Source organism: Rattus norvegicus, chromosome 9 (genome assembly GCF_036323735.1).
Source record: "Rattus norvegicus strain BN/NHsdMcwi chromosome 9, GRCr8, whole genome shotgun sequence".
In the NCBI taxonomy this organism is placed as follows: domain Eukaryota; kingdom Metazoa; phylum Chordata; class Mammalia; order Rodentia; family Muridae; genus Rattus; species Rattus norvegicus.
The window spans coordinates 17,341,005-17,350,023 of record NC_086027.1 but is presented as its reverse complement, the minus strand read 5'-3'; the positions used below and the strand labels follow the sequence as shown (position 1 = coordinate 17,350,023).

At 42.1% G+C, this 9,019-nt stretch overlaps 1 long non-coding RNA gene across 1 annotated transcript; it reads right to left on the bottom strand.

The window, feature by feature from the left end:
- Positions 1–8,783, bottom strand: LOC134480550 (uncharacterized). The gene is made up of 2 exons (XR_010054931.1): positions 7,044–8,783; positions 1–5,711 (listed from the first exon to the last, which is right to left on the bottom strand). It is a non-coding gene; the product is annotated as an uncharacterized LOC134480550 (long non-coding RNA).
- Positions 8,784–9,019: the final 236 nt, after the last annotated feature.

Here is a 9,019-nt window from a genome sequence, read left to right as displayed (position 1 = left end):
TTTGAGATTACTCCTTTATTGACCAGAATACATCCAATTTACTTGATAGTAACCAGATGCAGGTAGTCAATATATACAGTCTATATCCTTATCAAAATAGAAAAGCAAATGAACAAAACAACAACAACAGATAAATTACAAATCTTCAAATGAATAGAAGGAAAACCAAATAACCAAAACAATTAAAAATTAACCATACTTTAAATAGAGGAATTGCACTAAGCATTTTTTGCTGCTCCTTTTGCAGAATAGACTTATAGCCTGTGGCTTGCCTTGGAGACATAGTAGACAAGCAGTTAGTGATGGTAATAATCTTTTCAAGAGGAGTGGAAGTAGGTCTGTTTTGTTGGAGTGGAGGTATTAAGGTAAAAGCCATCCAACACTGAGTATAAATGATATTACACACTTTGTCACAAAGTCTTTCCAATTTTGTGAACTGATCTCCACGAAACTCTTCTGGATGACCCATCAGGACAAGTACAAATTTACACGTGCACAGTCTTTCTGGATGACCAGCAGCTCTTGATTGATGTGCATCAGCACTTCTCTGAGTCCCTCAAAAAGTGTACACTTGCTGGAGAGAGGCAAGGTGAAAATACAGCGTATTCAATCCAAAGAAATCAAACTAAAGGAGGAAAATGCAGCCCACAATTGCTATGGACATTACAGGTGAGACGCAATAGTGGTGTATTTGCTGTGCACACGTAGTACTCCTCCTGTAGCACTTCTCTCCAAGGGAGATCTTGTCCTGGACTGTGTCATGTTCGAGATTCTGCTGGAGAATTTCAGACCTAGCAGAGCAAGGGAAAAAAGGTTTAGTGAGTGGTTGTCAATTCAGCTCTCCCTCTTACATCAGCTCTATTCAGTTGGACAATCCAGCATGACCTGTCAGCTGAGGTCAGTCCCTGCATCCCCAAGTGTCATAGAGTACCTGCACTTGGATTTATATCTCTTCTTTCAAACTGCTAGAATTTGAACTGTGGACTATGCACTGTACTGGGATTAAGAGAAAAATGAGCATTTTTTCCCACTGGTCCAGGTATATGACATTGAATAATAACATTGTAGCTATGTCTGAATCTGAGTTCAAGAGAGGTATGAGCAACCTAGAATACCATGTGGATTCCTTCTGGAGAACATGCCCAGAATTGAGGTGAAATTTCTGATTATGTCAGTACTGAAGGAACCCGTCTAGTTTCCATTTGTAACCACTGAATCTGCAAATACAGAGAGAAGCCATCTCACTTCAAATCCATGGGAAGTGCACAGATCCTGTAATCACTGCGAATGTGCTCCATGCAAATCTTCCCAGCGTACACATGGACATTAAAGGTGATTGTGATGTAGAAACAGAACAGCACCCCTGTAAGTCTATGGCTAGTGTAAGGCAATTTTTGAGAGGACAGAAGAGAAGATGTCCTCAGATCTTTCCGGAGAGATCACAGGAAGAAAGGAGTAGAACATAGCAAGAAATCCAGAGGATCATATATAATGTTTCATGGGCAAAATTCACATGAACTGTACCAGAACAATACTCTGAGTAGCTCCTTAACTGCCTGAGGCTGAAATCCAGGTGGGGTGGTCATCCACCCAAAAAGGGTATTTATATAGGGAAGGATATTCAAATGGCTTCTTCCAGCCTGTGTTCCTACCTGAACATTAATACTTAATGTAATGATTCCCCAGGATTCGCTGGAGGCATAAAAACAAATGTTGAGTGGGATATGTACATAGTGGCCAGACCTATAGACAGCTCAGTCAGTGATATGCTGTCCTCCCATAAACCGTCATAGACTCAGGGTTCTTTCTCCATTAACAATCTGGCTTAGCAAGTCCCAAAGGCTGTGTAGAGCTGTCTTGTTGCTCAGCAAAGGATCATATATTGGTGGTGGACTAGACTCTTGTTCTTGTTCACTCTTTCAGACTTTCCCCAAAGTGTGCAACTTCTTCTAATCGGAGCTGTCTTTACCATAGCCTGAGTGACTTCATGCCCAAAGCTAGAATCACAGGAAATCTCCATAACCAGGATCCAAATCAACAAATTTTCTCCCAGTAATGTGATTGTTCCACAGATAATTTGAATAAGTAAGTAAAATCTTGCATGGATTATCTCACACTGAATCAGAATCTATGGAAGGGCTCCATCGTATGGTACACTTTTACTCCTTGGCTGATGGACGTCTGGATAGATTCTCCTTCAAGGCTACTCTGGGACCACTACAACATTGATGCTCCCTAGTTGCAATGGCAATACCTACTCCTTGTTGTGGAATCACTGGGTTAACTAAAACTTCTGTTCCACTTTCTGAACATGGCTTCTCATAGGGCTAACTGTTCTTACACTGTCAGACCCATTTCAAGCTCATCATTTCTCCTAACCCATTGAGGCTGAAATTAACTGAGAGAAAATGATGTTGATCGAAAGCACTTGCAGAATGCTACACAGATAACATAGAGGAGCGCTTTGGATTATCTGTGCACCTAAAGGGGTTCCTGAAACTGCCCTGTTCTTGCACCACAGCATAGCTATGGGACTTTTTCTGGATGACGATACAATTCCAAGCAACTCAAATTCTCAATGAATAAAATCCAAGCCAAACTCCCAGGGGAAGTTGTAGTGTGCCAAGGTAGCTCGAAAGAAATGGTAGCAGGCAATGTGGAAAGCAACCTTGGAGAAGACACAGTGAGTGACATAACCTTCCAGTGGGCTTTCACAATTCACAAAGAACAGAGAAGCAGAGTAAACTCATGAATTTTTCTAGAGAAGCCTTGCCCTTACCTCCCAGTACTCCATTCCTTTGATGTGCTCCAAAGGATTTCAATGCAGATCAGTAGTTTTGCCCCTAATCACTTGAAAATCTAACTTTACAGGTGTTTTTGTGTCCTCTTTTTGGGGGTTGCATTTCTAAAGGATTGTATTGTCCTGCTTCTACACCATAACAAAAAGGGACCTGCAAGCTCTAGGCCTGTATCATTTGTTACCCCTGTGAAATATGACTCACTTGAACATATTTCCACTCCTCCCCCAGACTTCACAAGATAATTCATTCTGAAATTTTTGGAAACAATAAATTAGTAATTTAAGTGTCCTTTTGCTGTACAGAGCTCGATGGAGATGCCAAATGACTGGGCAGCTCTATTTCATGTTTCATGGATGTAAAGTGTATGCTTACAGTACTTTTCTCATGAAACTTGGAAATAGAGGGAAACATATGTTCACTACTGCAAAAACACACACACACATATACCCACACACACACCACACACACACACACACACACACACACCACACACACACCACACACACACACACACACACACCACACACACAAACACAGACACACAGATACACACTTGCATGCACAAATGATAACTTTGCTCTTATGCAGCACATTTCCTGTTGAGTGAGGAATTAGTGGGAACAATGCTGTGTACAAGTCTCTTAGACACAAGCAAGATGTGCTGCCCTGGCCTGTACTCATTTCCACTTCAGGAAACCTTTCTATGCAGATACTTGCTGGTCCGACAAGTAAGTTACATGTTCTGAACAGATAGCCTAAACAACACATCATCAAATCCCCAAGAGAGATTTCTAGGAATAGACTCCATCAAGCTCTATGCTGACTCATCATAGGCCCCTCACTAAAACTACCCTGTTTCCTTCATAGAAGACTTTGGAAGCATCAGAGAAGACAGTGACTCATGGTCAGTTCCCAGGAACATTTCATCACATTGGAGTTCCTGTGATACTAAAACAACCTCAATGTCAGTCAGAAAAAGGCTAAATAAATAACATACAGTGAATTTTCTGAAATGCAGCACTGTGTACAATATTGAGAGGGTATCTATCCTGAAAGAATGCAGTGCCCATGATATAGTCAGCAAAGCAATGTCAGCAGAGGGTTGCACTCTAGGATTCCATGCAATATCATGGTGAAGCCAATAATACAATCCAGAATCTTCCCGGGGGATAACTCTGTTCAGGTAAAGTGAAGAAATCTAATCCTTATTTTTAAAATAGCTGAATGGTTTAAGTATGTGTTGAGACAAATAAGAGAGGGGGCTCATCTTGGAACTGGACGAATGATGCAAAGACTGCTGGCCAGCACAAAACAGGAAGCTTCATGTTTGTTGAGAGACCTAGGCTTAAAGGACTAAGTCTCCAGGAGCACTCAAATAAGACAGGACTGACATGCTGATACACAGGCTCTGTAGTTACCCAAGATCTGTGAAGCATGAAGTCACCATCTTCATATACAGGGACATGAGGGGAGGAAAAACAAAAGCCACCACAAATGACAATGAGAACCATTTCTTTGGCATTTCCACCAGGCTCTCCTCCTTGAAAACTACTTACTTCCTGAGTCTCACACCATCCCTGTAAAGAAAATGGGCTCTGGGCTTTTGCTTCATCCCTCAAAGCCCTGCTCTGGTCTAAAGAGGGGCTCCCACATAGCACCCTCCATACATAATGGCATGTAGTGCTCTGCTGTGTGATCAACGTATCTCCCTCAATGAAGTGCAGATTCTCGAAGAGCAGGAGCATTTGCTTTCGAAACATGCAGTTTCTTGAAAAGGGGCTATCTCCACAGAAAGCCTTGTAAACAATCACATGAATGTACACTTGGATGAGACCTAGGTCAGGACATTGATCAGTCAATAGACAGTTACATTGGTTTGTCTATGTTTATGGTAAGACCTGAGGACAACCTGACCTGAAGCCTAACCCTACCTGCTGTTGCGTGGCACTGGGGGCACAGATGTTCATTCCGGCCTATTCACAGAGCCTCTTTGTCTCCACAGAGGATGCTGGCAGTTCAGTCTGCTCCACCAGCAGTTCTCTCTTCTCATTCAGCAAAATCTGTATATTGTTCTTCAATTGAGCTTGTTCACGCAGGAGCTGGGAGTGCCTGATGCTGAACCACAAACAAAAAATGGTAAAACCCAGCCAGCTTCTATTTGCCTGTCACTCCTGCAAGTCCAATCATCCCTTCAAGGGTCCTCATCCTCAGAAATCCCCAGAATAGAGCCACACTATGCAGGTTAGCACCAATTAGAGGAGGTCAAATCCAGAATCCACATTCCACATGAATCAAAGTACTTCTGAAAATCCTGACAGTAAGACGGTTTATATAAATCAAGGAAGAAGAGATGGTCCATAAGGGAGCTCGTATGTCCATGGTATGGTGAAACCATCTTCACGTTGTGGGGAAAGCCCCTCTGAGGGGTAGTTGAAGACCAAATAGCTATAGACTCTTTCCATGTGTTTCTCATGGATCACAGATCTTTGAATCTCCTGTCAGAGTCCTAGAGATTCAGATTTGATTCCCATCATGGTGCAAACCTTTTCTATCTAGAGGAACTTTAACTGGGAAAATAACAATTGGAGGGTCTTCTACACCCCTCACATGTACGACAACTGAGTCCAAGAGCTACAAATCTAAGACCCTTGCCAGGAGGCAGGGTTCTTGTTAAGAGTCAGACACTACAGAACCAGAGCCCTGACTTTTGTTCAAAGTCATACAGGACAGAAGCATTCCCAGCCTAGTGCTGGGTTCTCATCTCTGTCAGCGACTCACCGGTAGGAACTGTTCAATTGTATGAGCTCCTTGTACCTCTCCATGGCATCACTTATTGAGTTGGTCATCATTTGCATAGCCATCATTCTCATCTCATGTTCAGATTGAAGGACTGGCAATTCGACATGCAGCCTGGGTTAGGTCATGGCCAAAGGAACAAATAATGTTTTGAACTCACGATTTCAGAATTAGGTGAAATGTAAATAAAAATATATAATAAAAAATTTCAAATTCAAGGAATGGTGGAAGGGAAGAAAATGGCAAACTCAAAAACCAGACCAAAACCCAACAGTGAGACTCAATCCACAGAAAATATTTCTATGTAAATAAGCAAACATTTGTTTTGAAATAAGGACTCCTCGGAATCCTGAGAGATATGGTTCTGCAAAGACTCACTATATAGGAGGGGGCAGAGCCTGAGAGCTCCCTGTTTGGGAATAACAACTGTCAAGACCACAGTGACCATTTCTAGGTCACAATAAACAATCCCTGGATAGTTAAAAAAATAAAAAAACTAAAGATCAAAGCAGGTGAAACAAATTAGGTAAAATCAGACTGTTCTCTCTATTACTTAAACTCAGTATGTACCACATACTTGCTCCTTCAAAGTATTTGTACTGGTTAAGTTTATTATCCTGGGAACAGGAAAACAGAGTCACGGTACCAGTTGGAGGGACCTGACCTTCAAGAGCTGGCCAGGTGAGCATGATGGAATTGACTAGTTCAGGAAGAAGATTCCTCCAGTCTGTGCCACAGCTTTGGGCCCAAGAGAAAGCTGTGATGACATTTCTCTTGTTTTGAAAGCAGGTATACTCAATCCTTGGTTTCTATCGTTACATGAATTCCCAGAGGGCATAACTATGTTTGACAGGGAAGAGGATTTATAGCACCTCCTCCCCTCAGGAGAGTCCTGTGTGCCACCAAGGTATACAGAAGGAGCAAAGTGCTGTGTTGATCAACGTGGGCCTCCATGTACTCATCACTATCATGACCTGCAAACTGTTGATCAAACAAATCCTCAGACCCAATCAAAGGTCCCAGATGTCCTGATCCAGAGTAAACCACCAACAAATACTGCCACATATATACACACCAACCCATATCCAAACACATTTAGAATGCCAACTACATCCATGGAGGTGCCATAGAATCAGTGTATAATGAACAAATTCAGAGGAAAGAGTGATGACGTGCAGGCATTTCATTCACACACACAGTTGCAGCAAGTGTGACAAGGTCATTCTAGCTGTTGACAGAACCAATGCTAATCCAAGAGGCTCAGGGTCAAGTACAAAAGAGGTTGACCCTAAACACACAGCACCTAGCTCATCTCACAAGCAAATGCCTGCCAAATCTCCTTAAAATCCAGGATGAGAGGTGAAACTCTCTCCTGCTATGAGTAAATCTAGGGTTAGCAGAGAGAGAGCACAAGACAGTGAACAGGTTACTGGGCATAATGACTACCTGTGGTCCCACTCATCATAGATATAAAGATCCAGGATTTGATAAAGTTCATCCCTCTCGAATTGACACTTCTGGATTTCAAATTTGAGTTCCTCCAGTTCCTTTAGACACTCCTCTTGCTTACTAATGACATTTTGGGATGATGCCTTCCTACCAAAACCTGTAGACAGATAAACCCAAGTGAATTTGCATATTTGAACCAATGGGCAGAATAGATCATTCTGAATCCGAAAAGGAGGTTGAGGAAGGGGAAATGGTAGAGACTGGGTGAAGCCCTGAAAGAGCAGAAAAGCTTTCTTAAAGGTTGATTCTTAAGCTTTGTCCCTGTTCCCAACCTCTAATGCCATACACGTGCCACACTCACTATTAAACAACCCGCGGCACTGAAAGTTATAATATGACTGAGACATAAACATCTGTGACATTGTTATATCAGATGTGGTGCAGATAATCCTGGAGTTCATAATGACTTCATAATGTTTAGCACCATCAAGCTCTAACCAAGTGTGGTCCAGCCCAAAGTGTCTGAGAACTCAATTCATGACTAGGGGTGCATCCTTCCTTGTTCTCGCCATCAGACACTTATGTAACCTACAGTAATCTAGAGGATGAAGTGCTTCAACTCCCAACCATGGATGGTCACATTGTTAATCTCACAGTGCCTCCTCCTGCTATTCGTTGACACTCACAGTTAAAAAGCTTCAAGAAAAGACACTGAAGTCTTACAACTTTATGGCTTTCTCTCAAATTAAAGATCAGGAACTCCTGACTCTTGTTTTGCCTTTGAAAAATCCCAAGGCTCCTGCTTGTAAGGCCTAGTCTTAGAAGGCACATCTCAAACCTACCTCCTTGAGGATGTTCCCCAACTCTGCCCACGACTCACCAAGCCTTCCCCAGAATGATTTCCTCCTTCCTGTTTCACTAGAGAGGGGGTCAGCTTCCCTCTGACCTGGTGCGGTCTCTCCTTGATCAACACTTTCCTTCCGAAATAGCCTGAGCAGCTGGCGAAACATGCCTGCTTGTGAACGCAAAGGGAACTGAAGTAATATCCCAAAGGCAGTTGGTGTCACCACAACACTGGTGACATCACAGAAGATTCTAGGGATCTCTTAGATACAATAGAGTGTCCAGTGAACGGCCTACTGGTGATGTCACTGGAAAATTCTATGGCCTACCTACTAACCAGCTCTCCCCACACTGATGAATTTCTGTGGGGACCCTTTCCTCCAGTCTCCCATGTGTCACTGGGAATACCATTTGGCAACCTCTATTTCAAAGCTAGATGTCTCTCTGCTTCATTAGAAGTCAACATTGCTTTTGCTGCAGAGGGTTTCTTACAACCCTGAATTGGAGAACAGATTTTTCTTAGCACCCAAATCTCTAGGGACCAAGGAGGAGGGAGATTTTTCTTAAAAGTAAATCTACTACTCGAGACAATGCATGTGACATGTATTTCGATTTCTAAGCTTTTCCCTTTTTCTGGAGGCCAATATATTTCTTCTATACCTCTGAGTGTATAAAACCTCTGAGTGTATATTTGCTTACTGTGCAGTCCTTGAAAGCCGACATTGTTTCCATTTACATATCCATGTATTTCCAAAATCAATGGTCTATAATCCTATTTTTTTGCAATAAAAACTCCTTTTCCTTGGGAACATAGGGATCAACTACAGGGCATATATAAAACAATAAATTTCTGTCTGTTTTATATATTATGTAGGACATCCTCCCTTTCTCAAATATAAGAAGACAATTAAATTGGACATCAGTGAGCAAATGTCAACCTGGACCTTGTGTTACTACATTGTAACTACATAACCATCACTTCTCCAATATCATTCTCCGTGAATAGACAAGTCTAGGCATGAGAATATTGGGGACTACAACATGATCTTTTACTTGTAGCAAACATAAGAATCCGGAGGACGAGAAGGGAGTGGAATGGTCTGAGTTCAGGTTGAACCTCAATTTTAATG